The sequence below is a fragment of the Ovis canadensis genome, chromosome 23 (genome assembly GCF_042477335.2).
Source record: "Ovis canadensis isolate MfBH-ARS-UI-01 breed Bighorn chromosome 23, ARS-UI_OviCan_v2, whole genome shotgun sequence".
NCBI classification, from domain to species: domain Eukaryota; kingdom Metazoa; phylum Chordata; class Mammalia; order Artiodactyla; family Bovidae; genus Ovis; species Ovis canadensis.
In genome coordinates this window covers 70,328,927-70,347,187 of record NC_091267.1, presented here as the reverse complement: position 1 = coordinate 70,347,187, position 18,261 = coordinate 70,328,927, and the positions used below count along the sequence as shown (strand labels likewise).

The 18,261-nt window shown below is 45.6% G+C and overlaps 2 long non-coding RNA genes across 2 annotated transcripts; one reads left to right on the top strand and one right to left on the bottom strand.

Annotated features, from left to right (window-relative positions):
* Positions 1–1,114: 1,114 nt before the first annotated feature.
* On the bottom strand, positions 1,115–12,432 carry LOC138428482 (uncharacterized). Its single transcript, XR_011252460.1, has 2 exons — positions 12,368–12,432; positions 1,115–1,396 (listed from the first exon to the last, which is right to left on the bottom strand). It is a non-coding gene; the product is annotated as an uncharacterized lncRNA (long non-coding RNA).
* A 2,493-nt stretch (positions 12,433–14,925) lies between these two features.
* LOC138428481 (uncharacterized) lies at positions 14,926–16,614 on the top strand. Its single transcript, XR_011252459.1, has 3 exons — positions 14,926–15,053; positions 15,682–15,746; positions 15,980–16,614. It is a non-coding gene; the product is annotated as an uncharacterized lncRNA (long non-coding RNA).
* The last annotated feature ends 1,647 nt before the right edge of the window (positions 16,615–18,261 follow it).

Sequence of the window (18,261 nt, the reverse complement as noted above, 5' to 3'; positions counted from 1 at the left end):
GAAACATTCTGCAAATGCTTCAGTGGCTAATAAAACTTAAAGAGAAAGGAAACAGAACATAGATGCTGAAGTGTTTACCATTTTCCTAAAGAAAACACATGTGATGACATCCAGTCAACTGTTGATTACTTTGGGTTTGAACCACCATGAGAGTTACAGGCCTTTTATACCTTTCTTTTTCATAATTATGTCTCTCATTGCTCGTAATCCCATTTTGCAAAGTTAGGAGAGAAGAAAAGACGGACTGTTTTCCAGCCAAGTCTACGAAGACGGGAAGGACATTTTGGGGAGTGGGAGGTTATAAGAAAAATTAACAGAAATGACATTTAGGCATTATTTAGAGATGTCTGTTTATTGTTATCCTTATTCCCCAGGCCTCCAGATGAGCCCTGGCTGGATTCAACAGTTCAGTCAACCGAACAAGGGTTCGTTGAGTTCTGCTGTGAGCACTGCCCTGGGTCTTGGTGAGAAATACAATGAAATGGAACGGACTATTGTGTGCTCAAGCAGAGAGGATTGTAACCCATGAAAAAGCCAATCAACTAAAGTCATACATGGCCAAGGGCCAAACGAGATCACAGAAGAGCCAGTGACTCGTGAGCGCTCTTGGTGATGGGGAACAGAAAAAAAACAAAACCCAAAAAATGAACAACCACCAATAAATATAAATATGTGCCTCTTGGTGTGTGTGAACAGTTCCGAAAAGATGAAGAAATGGCAGCGGTAGGCCAGTCAGGAATACAAACAAAGACGACTTGAAAGCAAGCTTAGGTCTGATCCCTTGTGAAGCTGACCTCAGTGAAATTCTTCCTCTGATGGAGAAGAGGTGCCAGGGGGAGACTGGTGTTGGTGTGAAGGGTGTGATGGTCGGATAGGCTTGTCCTTCCCTAGGAAGCTATTTCCCGTAGCAGAAACAGGAATGGCAGACTTCCCTGTGGTCCAGGGGTTAAGACTCTGGGCTCCCAATGCAGGGGGCCGGGGCTGGCAGCTTAAATGCCACAGCTAAGACTGGGAGCAGCCAAATAAATAAATATTAAAAATAAAGAAACTTAAGGATGGGAATGGGTTTGAGAGGAGAAGGTTGAGGGAAGAAAAAAGTGTAACAGAGAAATAGTTGAATGTTTTAGTGGCATTTTATTTCATTGTACAGACTATTAGATGAAAGTGGTTTTCTGAAGATTTCCTCCTCCAAGTATTGAATCAGCTGGGGGCTGGTATACTCCTGATAAACCTGATCTGTGATTTTTGCTGGAACTGTGTCTCTCCGGGTTTTGACAGCGCCTGATGAAAGATTTGCACTCTTACTGTTCTGTGGATCTGACCGTGTCCATTCCCGTCATGCAGATCCCAGGGTTCTGGTGTTCACAGCCTTCCCGCATTCCCGACTTTTCTCCTCCTATTTTCAAAACGAGAAGTCATGTTGTTCCATATGCAGAAATCTGCATGTCTCAACAGGGGACTATTAAGTGGGTTTATTTTTTTTTTTCCATGGAGGACAATGGTGTAAGATCTGACATCCATTCCACATGGCCTTGGGTAATTTTTTTCTGTCATCTTTAAGGATGATGCACTATGTGTGAATATGGCCCACAACTGAAGCCTAATTATGATTCTCCAGCGAGCGTGCTGCATTTTCGAGGAAGTCTTAAACGAGCACTTAAGCAGTAATGCCTCTGAGTACACCACTGTGGATTTGGAGGGGAGCTTCGATTCCTGCACCAGGAGCAGACGGCTCCCACGCTGCTCCCACAAGCGCTTTTATCACCAAGTTATTAGACCATTATGGTCTACGATGGTCTTTTACCGCCTTTGCTTTTTTTTTTATCCTCTTGTCAGACATGAGGAGAGTGATGTGTAACATGATCCAAAATGCTCCTGTTTGTTTTAATCTGCTGTTTTAATATGTTATGGGCTTCCTGCCATTACCCTCCTCCGGCCAGGCCCTGGGGCCCCTTGGAGACAGCGGGAGCCTGCAGTGTGCCAGGCACTTTGGGGCAAAGTGTGGGCATACGTGCTGCTGCCAGGTGGGGACTCAGGTCACCAGGAAGGGGGATGGCCTGGAAATTGGGCAAGGGGAGATGTCCCCCCACCGAGAGGTCTCTTACAAGCTGCGAGTTCCGGCAGGTGCTGGTACAGATTTGGGGGCCAAAGCCTTCCTGGGCTTGAAGTTCAGGTCACTGTCCCAAGACTCAGCTTGGCAATGTTAAAGAAGCCTGTCTCCAGGAAGAGCTTCACAACGAGGCTTCGTGTTGGGGGAAGTCGCACGTGACCGGCACACACGTGCCTGAGCACCTCTAGAGTCTTGCTCCGTCACTAACTGGGGAAGCCCCTTTCCCACTCAGGCTCACTTGGGCCCTCCTCTCTAAACGGAGGGTGTGAGACTAAGTGGCCACAGGCCCTTCCACGGTTCCCAGCCCTGTAGGCCCCCGTCATCTCCCGAGCCCTCCCGGGGGTTAGCGAGTATCTGTTACGTAGGTTGTGGTTCCTCCCCTGCAGGAGAAACTGCTGGCTTGGGAGGGTCAGTGGCCAGTGACCCAGGGGAGGTCATGACCAGAGCTAGCTTCCATTGCCTTTGGGGTGATACCTGGGGTCATTCTGGAAAGTCCTCTGGGAGAGAGGGCAGAGCCTGGTCCAGTCTGCCTGCCCCGCTGAACACTGGCAGGAAGGCTGATTGGATCTGTTGGCCTTTAGCTGCAGAGCAGCAGGTCCTTAAAATGAGACATGTGCCTTAAACCCTTCATTGGATCAGCCAACAAAATTTGAGTGACTATGTGTCGATACATTAGCTCTTCTCGTCCTTATATGGCCCCATGAGGAATGCAGGAAGAGTGTTTATGCCCTCTTTACAGCTGAGGCTGAGAAGTGTCAGGAAATCATCCCCAGAACTGAGAGGGGCTACGTCAAGGCTAGAGCCCATGTCGCCTCACCATTAGGCCAGTGTTTTCCCCTGTACTGTAGATGACAAAGCACAGGCAAACTCATCTGTTAGGGGAGAAAGGGAGGGGAAAGGGTTGAGAGCATCTCTGTACATCCTTAAAAATGTTTCAACTTGGAATCTTGGAGAGGAAAACTGGACTCTGTTTAAACTTCCATGGAGACAGATCACTAGTTAACAACATAAAAAAAAAAAGACTATGCCTTGGCCAATAAAGTTCTACCATGAAAATAATATTTCAAAGTCAAATACTTGTTTATTATTTTATGGGAAACAATGGCTTTAGGAGAGGAGAAATACTTTCTTTGAAGATAAGTGGTCTTTTGGTTCAAGATGGCAGCTGAACACAAAATCCTAGTGAAGTGTGAAAGTGACAGTCGTGTCTGACTCTTTGCAACCCCATGGACCATACAGTCCATGGAATTCTCCAGGTCTGAATAATGGAGGGGGTCTTCTCCAGGGGGTCTTCCCAACCCAGGGATCGAACCCAGGTCTTCTGCACTGCAGGCGGACTCTCTACCAGCTGAGCCACAAGGGAAGCCCAGTGAAGTGACAGTGAGGAATAAATCTATCAGAGCAGGAAAGGAAGTGGGGAGGGGCTCCACAGCCCAGAGGTTCTAAACACTGTAAGAGATTCAGTTAATAAGCCCAAGCAGAGCTATCTACAGGGAGGAAGTCAGCTGTCTGCAGAAGGCTGGGTTCCTCCTGTGAGTGCTGGTAAAACTCTTTTAAACTTTCGGCAGTTAGGGAAGGGGTCTAAGGAGGTGCCAGCTCTCAAGAACTGAGATCCCCATCAGCCACCACTACTGCCCTGATTCAGGCAGGAGGTCAGACGATGTGTAGGAACGCACATCTTCCTAGAGAAAGCCCATCGTGGCTGCTTATGCTAGTCAACTGAGGATTTCATGCATAAACACGAATGGGCAGTCCAAGATCAGCAGACAACAAACAAGCATTCCACAGGGGAAGACTAACATAAAACCCAAAGGAAAAAGGCCCTGAGAATGGAGAGAATTTTTAAAAATCTGACTAGAATCCTCAGAGAGATCCAAGGTCTTATATCCACAAAGCAGAAACAGGTGGCTATGAAAAAGAACTCCAGAAAACCAAAAAGAATCATTGAAAGTTACAAATATGACTGCTGGCATTAAAAATGTAATAAAATGAAAAGAAGAAAAAATAGGATTTAACATTAAAAATGTAATACATTGAAAAAAATAAAGAATAAATGGCTGAAGATGAATTTGATGAAATCTCTTAGAGCAAAATGATGATGAAAAATATGAGAGGAGAATTAAGAGGCAAAGTCATCAGTCCAAAAGAGCAGGCATTCAAGCAATGAGAGAAAATATAAGGGAGAGAAATGACAACACAAATTGTAGTTGTATTTGTGTACCGAGTAAAGAAAAACACAAATTTTAAAATACGAAGGGCATACCAATTTCTGAGCAGGAAAGAGAAAAAAAAAAAGGACTCATGTCTTGAGGTGAAGTAATATACCACAAAAATAAGGAGACAGTCACACCCCTGCACTGTCCAGAGCCAGTTGTCACATGGCTGTTGAGATCGTGAAATGTAGCTGGCCCAGACCGAGATGCACTTCAAGTGTAAAATAGACACTAGATTTCAAAGATTTAGCATGAGAAAAATAACGGGAAGGATCTAAACAATAACATGTAAAATACTGACTACATGTTGAAATTCTATTTTGGATATATTGGATTAAGTGAAATATACCATAAAATGATTTTCACCTGTTTCTTTTTACTTTTAAGTGTCTGCTAGAAAAATTTTACATTACACATATGACTCATGTTATATTTCTCTTGAGAAATGGAGAGGGAAAGAGAGAAAGAGGGAGGGATTACTAATAAAAGAATAAGCGTATCGTAGGCACAAGACTTCTTGTCAAAACACTGGAGGACATAAATGATGGTCTTTAAATTTCTGAGGGGGGAAAAATCTTAAGTTTAATATTATATAGATCAATTAAATATGACGGTAAAAGAAACACTTTTCCAGCTATGCGGGATTCAGAATGAAATCAGAATCTCTATCTCCTAAGCAACCTTTGTCTTTTTCCAATGCTGAGTCACACGTGGGGTCTTTTTTCCCCAACCAGGAATCAAATCCCTGCCCCCTGCGTTGGCAGGACAGAATCTTAATCACTGGAGCACCAGGAAAGTCCCAATTAACCTTTCTTTTAAAAATTTTTATTTGAGGGTGTCCTCTATCAAGAGTTGAGGAAGGAAATGGCAAGCCACTCCAATATTCTTGCCTGAGATATCCCATGGATAGAGGAGCCGGGCTGGCTGCAGTCCATGGGATTGCAAAGAGTCGGACACGACTGAGCGACTAAACGTGCTTGCATGCTGTCGAGAGAAGCAGCTCCCTGTCCAGGAAACAGAGGAGGAAACTAGGTGTGAAACAGGAGGGATGATACTTCTACAGCAGCAGCAAAGGCCCAGCTCAAAATACCAGGTCAAAAGACGCTAAAAGGAGTTCCTCTTAGAAAGAGCATTAAGTAACGGGCAGGACAACTAACAAGCTCAGAGCTCTTAACCCAGTGGGGAAGAAGACAAGTTTTTTTTTTTCCCTCTCAACAAGAAAACAGTCTGAGAAATAAGAAATGCCAAGAAAACAATTGAAAAAGAAAGTTTTGATTTGATTTAAATACAAAATAAGCAAAACTGTGTGTGGCCTGATCACTGGACGGAATATAGGAGAGTTCATTTGGCTTTAACTTTGGGGACTCCCTCCTTTGGGAGAGCCAGTGTCAAATCATTGTATTTTCAGTGCATCTGATCACACTACTTCTGTACTAATAGTTAAATGATCATATGGCCCAGAGGTTAAAGCGTCTGCCTCCAATGCAGGAGACCTGGGTTCAATCCCTGGGTTGGGAGGATCACCTGGAGAAGGAATGGCAACCCACTCCAGTACTCTTGCCTGGAGAATCCCATGGACGGAGGAGCCTGGTGGGCTACAGTCCACGGGGTTGCAAAGAGTTGGACACGACTGAGTGACTTCACTTTCACATAATTATAGTTAGATGGTTGCTAGTTTCAGTTTTTATGATCAAAACATAAGCCCTAATTTTAGTTGTAGGATGGAGTGTGTATGTAATAAAAGTCATTGTAAAGGTAACGCTCCAGCTGGCAGAGGCCAAGAGCAGGAGGCGTGAAGGCTTGAGTGTAGGGGTGCAACTCACCTCATTTTACTTTGGGATGAGAGAGTATATAAAGAAAACAGAACCAAAAAAAAAAAAAAACAAAGCAAGATTATGCACATGACTTCAACGTATAAAAGAACTAATAGAAAACCCACACAGGTGAATATAACCAGTAACACTCAGAGAGATGTGAGCTGAATTCTTTCTCCCTCAGATAATGGAAACGACTCTATTTCTTCTGCTAGTAAATTAAGAAACTGAGATCTAAGCATGTTATTTACAATTCATGGTGGTAATGTGGAGAATTGAGAATGAAAGCTTAAAAGGGGTTTCCTCTGATGTATTAGGTAGGGGAGGTGATATGTAGTTTCTATTCAATAACAGCACAGTAAATAGCCTGTTTGAATTCTGAAACTGTGCATACATTTTAAAATGTTTTTGAAAATATACTTATAAAAATGGGTGTTAATAGGCATATAAAAAGCCCTAATTACAGAGTCATTCTTCCCTGCTGGTGACATTTGCTAGCTTCGGTCTTTAGCTAACGATGCATCTCCTTGTCCTTTGGGGGGTCGCTGCTCTGCGGCTGAGTTCTTGTTCTGTGTGTTGACATACTCCATCATTCTAAATCAACGTGTGCACTTAACAGTGCTATTTAAGCCTTAATAAATATTGTATCAGCATTGGCAGGAGATGGTATGAAGAGAGATGGTAGCTCGTCAGACAGGGATTTTTCTTATCAGGGCCACTGCGTATTTGTCAGAGATACACACAAATAGGAAACACATTTGCACTGAGACTTCGAAAGCTGGATAGAGAGATTTAGTGAACTTATACATTTCCTTGGGTATAGGAGAAAAGTCAAGGGCTTTCTGGACTGCTCAGGGCTTACAGGGCTCATCTCCTGACCCCAGGTAAATCTGCCTTAATCTGTTTCTTTCATTTGGTTTGCAGCCCCAGTACATTCTCAGCCGAGTGGTCACCCAGAGAACACAGCGTTCTTAATGCTTCTTAGAGCCTTTCCACAGGAAGTAAAGCCCCTGCCCTCTCCTCCCGCTGACTCCAGGACTTGCCCTTGCCTGGGAACGTTTCCTCCAACAGAAGCCAGCTTTCCTTGGTTCTAACCCGGGGTTCAGGGCCCCTCTTTCCAACAGAGCTCTGCTCACCCCTGCTCTCTGGTGCCAGAGCTCTGCTCACCCCGACTCTCTGGTGTCAATTCTTTGCTGAGGCATGGGCTAGCATGTGGCTAGCTCCTGACCTCACTTCTCTTGCCTTGTCGGTTGGCTCCTGGCTCCTCTCCCCTTGGGCCTGACCCTTCCCATTTTCATTGTATCCTACTTTGTAAAGACAAGAGGCCTGTAGTGCAAAAATGAGTAAGACTCAGCCCTGCTTCTAAGCAACTCACTGGGTAGTGGGGAAAACAGAATTGAAGGTGGATGGGTCTCAGGCTGGTAGAAGCACAGGGCTACAGGAACCTGTAATCCAGACACAAGCCTTTAAAAGTAAATAGGAGTCCATCAGCCAAAAAAAGGTGTTCCAGAAAGAGGGAAGAGAGAGCAATGGGGGAAAAAATTAGACAGAGCTTTTAGGTATTAGTACTTGTGACTAGCACTTTAGGATCAGGCTTTAAAGTGGGAGGCTGGATGGTAATGCTACCGGACCAGGGTCTTTTGGCCTGATGCACAACAAGCCCAAATGCTGAGGTTTGCAGCAAAGAGAAGGCTTAACATGCAAGGTAGCCGAGCAAAGAGACGGAAAAACCAGCCTTAAGTCTGCCTCCCCAGGGCAACGGGCTGGGGGTATTTATAGGAAAATGAATAAAGCAACAGATGAGTGGAGGCATGGGGGACGTGGGGAAGGTGGAGAAAGGTGATTGGGAAAAGGGATGATAATGATTGTTCTGCACAGATGTAACTAAGCTATAGACCTCTGCACCAAGGGGACACTCATGCATGTCCAGTTGAAGGATCGGTGGTCCTAACCGATCCCCACCAGCCTAGCTCCAACTAGACACAGCTGACTCCAAGCGCCAGAAAATATCTCTTATTGCTAAGGCTATATGTGTCTTGGAGGATATGCAAGTCTTAAAATGACCTTGATTAGTGAAGGCAGGTGACATCGATACCCACATTTTCAGTAACAATTAGCAGGTGAGGCTGGAAATGTGGGCCAGTTTCACATGGAGAAAAGCCGTGAGAATCATGCTCAAGAGTTTGGATTTTATCCTAGAACGCTGGAGAAGACCACTGAGATTGTTTAAGGAGGGACAAAATCAGATTCAGGATTTAGAAACAGTGAGCTGGCTGTGGTGTAGACGATGAGCTGGCAGGAAGACAGTCTTGGAGGCAGATTAGTCAAGACCCTTTTTAAAGATCCAATAATGAAATGAGGGATGGGAGGCATTCAATCAGGGCAGTGAAGTCAATAACTGTGGCCGTGATATGTAACTAGATGTATTTCTACAAAGCCCAGGAAAATGTTGGGGCTGTAAATAAAGTTTTCATCAGCATATGGATGAGATCAGTCAGGAAGACGCTTTAGAGAAGGTAGAACTCCAGGGGCTTTTCATGGTTGCTCTGAGGAAGAGGCGCTCTGGGAAAGAGACTGAGCCGGAGTGGTCAGAGGTGCAGGAGGACGGTGTTTGGGGAGCCAAAGAGTGTTTCCAAAAGGAAGGAGTGGATGGTGGTGCTAGGTGTTGCATAAAGGAACTGTCAGATGCAAACACTGCGTTCACAAAGCAGGAAGGCTCTAGATTTCTTGACGAAGCGTTTCTTCAGGAGAGTGGTCCAGATGGACATCAGATCACAAAACATTAAGGACTGAATGCGTCTTGAGGCAATGGTGATGGTGAGAGTCAAGTATTGCTTCAAATGTCTTGCTGTGTAGAGAAGGAGAGGAAGAGGGTGATCATTAGACAGTTGGGTTTAAAATTTTTCATTTATTTGGTAGGAAAGGAGATTGGAGGTGGACATGTAGAGGACAAAGCAAAAAGACAGGGGCCAGTTGATAGAGGCAGGACCCAGACAAGGAAGGAGTGATGTCCAAACCTCAAGGGGATGGTTTAGGCTTAGACAGGATGGGTAGTTCTTTCCTGAGACGAATTAGGAGACTGTGAGAAGGGAGGCTGGCAACTGGTTGAGAGAGTTCTTAGCGCGTATGGGTGAAATGGAGAGTGAGGGTAGGTGGGGAAGTACAGCAAGCTTGAGAGGAGTGAAAACCATTTGTAAAACCTGGGCCACAGTGCAGGCCGTGGGACCGACCCAAAGATAGAGGAGGAGAGGGCTACTGATTTTGGAAACCCTGCATGTGTGGTGGTACCAGAGTCACGGGGATTTTCTCCTTGGGCCTGTGTGGAGTCGAGGCAACAGAGGAGGGTAACTTTCAGGCTGGGCTGTTTCACGGTATGTGGAATGCAAGCCAGCAGAGGTGAAGGAATTGAAGGGCTTGGCAACAGCATCGTTAGAGCTTGTTCAGCGCTCTAGACTGGATAAGAAAGGAAATCAAGATGGCAAGAGCCTGATTAATTGACAGAACAGAGCAGGTTAGGAAAATCTTCTTTGAGAATAAATATAACAGATATTATTTGTGATAATGGTTTCAAGTCACTCCTAGTCAAATCTGCTGAAGAAGGTGTCTGATCAAATAGGAAGCTGTAAGATTAAAAACAACCATAAAACCCAAGTTCGCATGTGGAACTAGAGAAGCTGGGTTTTCTTTTGTGATCATTAAACTGGCATTGGAATGAGCCCTACAGAAGCTCCAAACATATGTGAACCACGGGGGGTGCTTTTGGTATGGGAGGTTTGTCCCTCAAGTTGGATATGTACATGCGCTATTGTGATTTAGAGTAAGAAACATATTTGTCTTCATCCTGTTTTTAGCAGAGCTCCTAAATCCTTTGAAATATCCTAAGTGATGAGAGCTTGAAGGTGTGTCTTAGGTTAATTAGGTGACTTTTGGAAGGCTCCTGAGGTCAGGGGTTAGTAGTCAGGAGAACCACACAACTGAGCGCCTTGAGCAGAGCAAAGTCCTGAGAACCAACCCCGTGATCAGAGCACTGGAGCTTCCAGCCCCACTGCCAGACCTCCTGGAGACTGAGCTCAGTCACCAGCGGTCAGTGACATAATCAGTCACGCCCATGTGATGAGGCCTCCTTTAACACCCCAAAGGAAAGTGTTCTGAGAGCTTCCTGGCTGGTGAACACGCAGAGATTCTGGGAAAGGAGTGGCTTAGAGATGGCATGGGAGCTCCGCACCCCTTTCCCATCCCTTGCCCTATGCATCTCGTCCATCTGCCTGTTTCTGAAGCCAGTAAGGAAAGCGTTTCTCTGAGTTCTGTGAGCCCCTCTGGCAAATTAATCAAACCTAAGGAGGGGGTCTTGGAAACCTGAAATCAATATCTGGTTGATACGCAGAGGCGTCTGAGGTGGGGGTGAGAGGCAGTTGTACAGGGCTGAGCCCTTCACCTGTGGAATCTGATGCTAGGACTGGTGTTAGTGTCCGCCTTGTGTTCACTGAAGGATGAACAGCTGGTGCCTGACAACTGCTTGCTTCTTGGATATGTGGGGAACACTCTCCCCACATCAGAGTTTAGGTGTAGAACCCCATTCACACATCTAGAGTAGTTGTTTAAACACACTCATGCTACTTTACACTGTTATTTAAGCATGTTAGGTATGCATCTCGACCCTCAACAGGATTATGAGCTCCTGAAGGAATGTGGATTATTCTATATCTTTTGTGTGCTTTTGGTTGCGTAACGTAGATGCTGGACCCCAAATAAAATGCTCCTAGTTAAAGGGAATTCGAAGGAAACGTACTTGTCTTCAGAATACACAGCAAATGCTGGAGGGTCTGGACTCTCACCGACATAAAAGCCCTGGGAGTGGGCTTCTCTGATACTCAGCTGTTGAGAATCATTGAAATTCAGCCGCAGTGCCAGCGAATTCGAAAGAGGCCTGATCAAAATGCAAAGTTTGTGCTGTCTCCAGTGACTTCAGCTAAGTCAAAATAAGGCTAGAGGGGAAAATAAACTTTTTTCCCCCCTAAAACTTCACACAAGGAGAAAGCAAAAAGTTTCTCAAGTTTCTGAGAAATGACTAGTATTTCCAAAATGGGGTTTGATTAGGAATGTGAGAAACCAAAGTGGTAGGAAATTAATGAGGCAAGTGGGAAGCATGGGTTTACCTTCCTCGGGCTTGGAGGGAGCGATAGAAATGCAAATTTAAAGCCCAGGCTGGGTAGAAACACCTAGAGGCTGAATCAATTTTACTGTTGGAGGATGACCGCCTTTTCTATAGGTTGAAAGCAGAGAGGTAGTTTGCTTTCAACATTCTCAAGAAATGACAAGGAACTGGATTGAAAATCATTGCTTTTGCCAACCCACCCTTTCCTGTTCTGGATACAGTTTTGCAAGCCCAAGTGCTAATGAGTTTATGATGGTATCTGGCCTAGGAAGTAGGAGGCAGAAATCTAGGGCTGGTGGAGAGCAGGCCAGGGTGGGGGGCGTTCAGCATGGGGGGATGGGGGCGGTGGGGGGTCTGGAGGGAGCCTGAAACCACGAGAGGAAGGGCATCAAAGGAAGCCCTCATCTGCTCCCAAGCTCTGCTGAAGGCCTGCTCTGCACACGCGCTGTGTGCACGTGTGCGCTATCGATCTGATGACTGCTTTTTTTTTTCCTGTCGTGTTGAGGATTAAAGCATACTTAGGGAATGCTGTATGGAACTGCTGAGACTGGAACTTTCCTGGCAATTCTGGGATTGTCATCTCTGTTAATAGGTAACTTTTCACAGAGAGGGCTGCTCCTTCCGAGTCCAAACGTGGGAAGGCCTGAGGGGAGAAGGGAGGCAGGTTTGCAGCTCTGTGCCACTGCGGGTAGCCTCTAGGCTCAGTCTAGAGCTGCGCTGAGCTGGAGATTCTGAAAAGATAGGGAACTGGAGGCAGGGAGTAGGGAATCGGAAAGGGACCCCACTCCTCACGTGCGGGCTGCATCCAGTGATTGATTGCCTTCCGAAGTGGGTGGCATGGAAAGGAGGAAAAAGAGAAATTTCTTAGTGGAGGAAACTGACCAACACTACCTCGGCCGGGTGGTCAAGGTCAACCTCAACCATAGTAAGTCACGCTGACACTAAAAACCCTTGATCGCATGTGACGAGAACGGCAGTTTACCTTTGTGGTCTTCCTCCCCCAAACCCACGACGGCAGTCTGATCGTTAGAAAACTGTCAGATGAGACCCAGTAGAGGGGTGGTCTACAAAATACCTGACCAGTCGTCCTCAAAACGGTCCAGATCAGATCCAGCCATTCTACCTCTGGATATTTATCTGAAAAAAAGAAAGACTTTAATTTGAAAAGACATCTATACTCCCGTGTTCATGGCAGCACTATTTGTAACAGCCAAGCTATGGAAAAACCTAAGTAAGTGTCCACTAATGGATGAATGAATCAAGAAAATGTGTGTGTGTGTATAAATAATATATAAAATGGAATATTATTCAGCTATGAAGAAGAAGGGAAACTAGCCATTCACCACTTGGATGGAGCTTGATGGCATTATTCTAAGTGAGATAAGTCACTTGTATGAAGAATCTTAAAGTAAATAAACAAACTGAGCTCATAGGTACAGAGAAGAGACTGGTGATTACCAGAGGCAGGGGGCTGGTAGCATTGTGGGGGAGGGTGCCAAATGGGTGAAAGGAGTCAAAAAACTTTCACTTATAAAGTGAATAAGCCATGGGGATATAATATACAGCAAGGTGACGATAGTAACACAGCATTGCATATCTGAAAGTTGCTGAGAGTAAATCTTAAAAATTATCATCACAAGAAAAATACTTTTGTAACTTTGTACGGTAACGGAAATTAACTAGGCTTTGTGTGGCGGTCATTGCGCAACATACACAAATATCGAGTCATTATATTTGTTCCTGAAACTAATATAATGTCATGTGTCAATGATGCCTCAATTTTTAAAAAATGGAAAAATGGTCAAGTTCATAAAAAATAAGGAAACTCTGAGAAATTAAGGGGCCTCAGAAGACATGAAGCCTAAATGTAACATGGAATTCTGAAACAGGGAAAGGATATTAGGTAAAAACTAAGGAAATCTGAATGAAATATGGACTTTAATAATGTGCCATTATTGGTTCATTAATTGTAAACAATGATTCATACTAATATAAAATGTTGATAGTGGTGGAAACTGGTTACTGGGTGTATGGAAACTTTTCAGTACTATCTTCCAGAGAAGGCAATGGCACCCCACTCCACTACTCTTGCCTGGAAAATCCCATGGATGGAGGAGCCTGGTAGGCTGCAGTCTATGGGATTGCTAGAGTTGGACACGACTGAGCAACTTCACTTTCACTTTTCACTTTCACGCATTGGAGAAGGAAATGGCAACCCACTCCAGTGTTCTTGCCTGGAGAATCCCAGGGACGGGGGAGCCTGGTGGGCTGCCGTCTATGGGGTCACACAGAGTTGGACACGACTGAAGTGACTTAGCAGCAGCAGCAGTACTATCTTCACAATTTTTCTGTAAATCTAAAACTTCTAAAAATTAAAAGTTATTAAAAAATTAATGTCTACATGAAAAGATGCTCACATCATTAATCATTTGTTTGTTAGTCGTTAGGCAAATGCAGATCAAAACCAGGATGAGATCTGCCTTACTCACTGCTACTGCTGCTAAGTCGCTTCAGTCGTGTCCAACTCCGTGCGACCCCATAGACGGCAGCCCACCAGGCTCCCCCATCCCTGGGATTCTCCAGGCAACAACACTGGAGTGGGTTGCCATTTCCTTCTCCAATGCATGAAAGTGAAGTCGCTCAGTCATGTCTGACTCTTTGCAACCCCATGGACTGCAGCCTACCAGTCATACTCACTAGGATGGCTAAAATAAAAAATAATTTTTAAAAAAGTGAATGTTGATGAGGATAGAGAGAAATTGGAACCCTTTCACAGTATTGGTAGAAAGTATCAAATGAGGCAGCTGTCAAGAAAATTCACAGGGCAAGAACAGTCTTTTCAACAGACGGTGCTGAGAAAACATAGAATACGTGCAGAAGGAAGCTAGTCTACCTTCCACCATATCCAAAACTTAGAGTAGATCAAAGACCCACACAGAAGAGTGAAAATCATCAAACACTTCGAAGAAAACCTAAGTGTCCAATCTTCATGACCTTGAATGAGGGATTGGTTCCTTAGACATGACCGCAAAACACAGCCTGGCAAGAAGAGGATGATGTCAGCTGGGAAAAGCGAAGGGGCACTGGGCCCCACGGGCTGAGCAGGAGTCCACACTGTCTCTCACTGTCTCCAGACCCACCTCCCCGACGCAAGTGGCGCAGGAAGAGCTGCGCCCTCATCCCAGGGCTGCAATCACCGGCCCAGCAGGTCGGGGACTCCTGTTTGGGGTGCATCTGTCCCGGAGCCTAGTACCTACCCAGGGCTGTACTAAACCCAAAGAACACGTCGTGCATGGTGGGGCTTCAGGCACATGTGTGTGGAGCAGCTCACATTTTCCGTATCACACACTAGAAAGGCAAGGAAGGGGCCAGTGTGGCTTCATCCTGAGCGCAGCGTGGCTAGGTTGCTCGGGAAGGTGCAGCTGCTCCTCTGGGGGCGGGGGAGACCCGCTGCACCTTTGGTCCGGTGGGGGGGGGGGCGCCTTGAGCCAGCCTTCCTCAGCCCAGGAGGACAAGGACCCGGGGCCTCTTGCCTTCGGCCCTGCCCCGCCCTGTGGGTGGAGGCGGGCCATCTACCCACGCTGGCCAAAGTCCGAGTGGGACCTCATTCCTCACCTCCTTTTCTCTCTGCTGGACCCGTAGAAGCAGAGCAAGTCTTACCAGGTCACAACAGCTCAGTCTCTTGTTGTTAAAAGAAAAAAGTCTGGTTTAGAAAACAGCTGGGTCTTGGAGATGCCCCCCTTTCCTTCCTTCTCCCCCAGGTGAGTGTCTGGCATTTTCATGGGAAGGGAGAGTAACGGGGCCCATAAGCAGGTGTCCTGGTGGGGTGAGGGGGGAGAGGGTGGGCAGAAGAGAGGGGGGGTAGTATGGACACACAGACACTGCCAGGTGTCGAGCAGCTAGTGGGGAGCTGCGGGAAAGCACAGGGAGCTCAGCTCCGTGGGCAGGTGACCTTGAGGGGCGGGATGGGGGCTCCAGGGGGGCTGCAGGTGGAGGGGACACATGTACACACATAGCTGATTCACACTGGCTCGGCGGAGAGTAACCCAACACTGTCAGCAGCTATGCTCCAACAACAGCAAAATAAATACAAGTAAGTCATCATTGTAGCTTTGGGCTCCTGGGAGGCAGACTCAGGCACCGAGATCTACGTGCAGGTTTATTGGGACGTGCTTTTGGGAGCAACCCCTGTGAGTGCAGAGGAAAGCAGGACTGAACAGAGGGCGACGTTGGCTGGCAGTCTGGGGGGTTCAAGCCAGCAGGATTATATTAGGAAGCCCCTTTGGTCACAATCCAGTCCAAGCCAGTTCATGTTCTCCAACTCAGCTCTACCAAAACCACAGATTAAAAATGTTCATGTTTAATTTTTGTGTCTTATTTCTTAATTAGTTCTAAGCTTGAAGGAGAAGACAAGAGAGTTATTTATTAGTCTCCTGAAGATGCTGAAGATGAAGGTAATGATGACAATAACAGTGATGATGATATCAAGGACCACGTAAATCTCAAATGAGGTTACTCAAAAATAATCCTGTTAGGAGATGTATTTGTAGCCACTGGTTTGTACCAACAACCTGCTCCTTTCTTTGTGGTTTTAGTTCTACAGCTCTTAGTGTCCTTTAAAAATTCATTTTTGCGGGCACTTTGAGTACCCACAGCCAACAGTGAGATCTTACCTGCACTTCCGTAGGCTTCTCTGTGGTCTGGGAAGTCCCAAATCATTTCTTGTCATCTCCATGGAGTTCCACACGAATGTCCTGGATGGAGTTCCCAGGAGCAGAATGGAGACTTGGAGCTGTAAGCAACTTCTCAGTCATAACAGAACCAGTGTTTAGCCGCAAACGCATCTGGTCGAGACCCTAGACGGACCTTTGAGCTGCTGGTCTTCACTTCCACCCATCTCTGCTGCTTAACGAACAGGACTTCCTATTGAAGGAACCCAGGCGTAGGAGCCCCAAGCTGTGATTACTCAACTCTGCAGTCAACCCAAGGAAACTCTGCAGATATAAGAGCTCAGCCCTGGAGTCAGGCTGCCTTGTGAGTGACCTGTAGCAAGTTACCTGATCTCTCAACACCTGTTCCTTCATCCGTAACATGGAGATAATTATAGTACCTGCCTTATAAGGCAGTCGGGAGAACAAGATGAGATAAATGGTGTCAAATGTTTTGCACAGCGTCTCATACATGGTAACTATCCATCTGTGTGAGTTGTTCTTATTAGGTGAGTATGACACTGTTTGCACTTAATTATTCCATGAGAAGAATAATACCCGCACTACCGGTTGCAGGAAAATCAGATGAATAAATAAAGGAATAGAAAAGTAATTTTATGTTGTTAACCTTTTTGGCTGCACTGTACGGCATGCAGGATCTCAGTTCTCTGACCAGGGATTGAACCTGTGCCCCCTGCAGTTAAGAAGCATGGATATTTAACCATTGGACCAAGTCCCCAAAAGTAGTTTTTAAATGCCAGTGTTAAGTATGTATCGCTATTTTTATGGAAATGAACATATACGCTCTAATCCTTTCTAACAGGATGTGAACAAAGGCTGAACTGCTGTCATAATGGCCCTGGCTCACTGTAGCAGGCTGAGCGTGGAGAGTGTGCTGTGGTGCGTGTGTTCGAGCTTCAGTCTGGGCGCAGTAAGTTGCCCTTATCAAGGGTGTGCAGGAACATGGTTCCTAAATGGTCTTAATCCTGGGCAGCCACTGCTCACGTCTGTGCTTCAGCCATCCGTATCTCAGTCCGTGCCAGGCTCTGCTAATTAGCATACTGAATGCCAGGAGTGACATCTTAATGGCGAAAATTGTAGCCTATCTACTATTGTGAGAAATGTGACCACTGGCCTGGTGACTAGTAAGATTAAAGGTATTAAGACAGATGGGTTGGAGAACCCCTCCTGCCCTTCCTTGCCTTCACAGAATGTAAGAATCAATGAAATTTCTCACCTGGAACCTGGGGGAATGCAAAGGAGGTCTGATTCCTAAAGGAACCTATGTTCCTTTTCTGGTTTAGGAGGCTCATATGGAATCTGATGCTCATATGGAATCTGTCTAAGGATAAAGTTAGGATGAGTTACCGCTAAAGTTTTTTTTTTTTTAATCTCTGTGGATTAAAAATAAGGTCATCTTTACAGAGGCATCCCTAACCCTTTGTAACCGATGGCAGGGATGACAGATTTGGTGATGATAAAACCTGCCTTGCATCCTTTAAGAGGTAATAAGTTGCTGTGTTTCGAAGCAGAGCAACTTGACTGTTCTTTATGAAACCACAATGGGAGGCAGCAGGGAGAAGGAGATTCAGACCTTTCCACGAAAAGAGAAAGAGGCCAGCTGAGACATGGTCAGTGAATGAAAGCAGTTTATTTGACATTAATTGCGGAATTTACAGCACTACCACTTAATGATAGGAATAAAAATAGAATCCAGTGTAAGTAATGTTGCAGACAAAACACCAGGGTGGGAAATGAGCAGAACTGAAAATGCAATTAACATTCAAAGAAATCTTCCAAAGGGCTGGGAGCTTATCGAGGGGTGAGCAGCCCCGAGCATGGCGTGCTTCTCCTCCTCACCAGAATTTCAGGGCAGCCAGCAAACATTCACCCTGTTGGCCCTCCCTGGAAAATCCTTCAGCACAGTCTGCCTCAACAGGTCCAAGATGGGGCAAAACCTGGATGATAATATGCTTTGTCAGTATAGCTGAGGGTTAAAAGGAAATGATGTGAATTAACTAGTGTATGATTTTTTTTTTTTTCAAAACAGAAGGGAATGCAAATTTTAGGAGTGTGTGTTTTCCTGATTTTAGGTAGGAGAGGTGAGGTCTCCTACCTAAAATAAAAGAGGTCACTTTTACTTTGACCGGAAGTAAAAGTTAAAAGTTTCCCTCTATGATTTTCTTGGAGATAATAGCTGTAAAAGCAAGGAAACACAGAGCAAGAGGTGTGTATGTGACTCTCTGATCTCTTCTCTTAG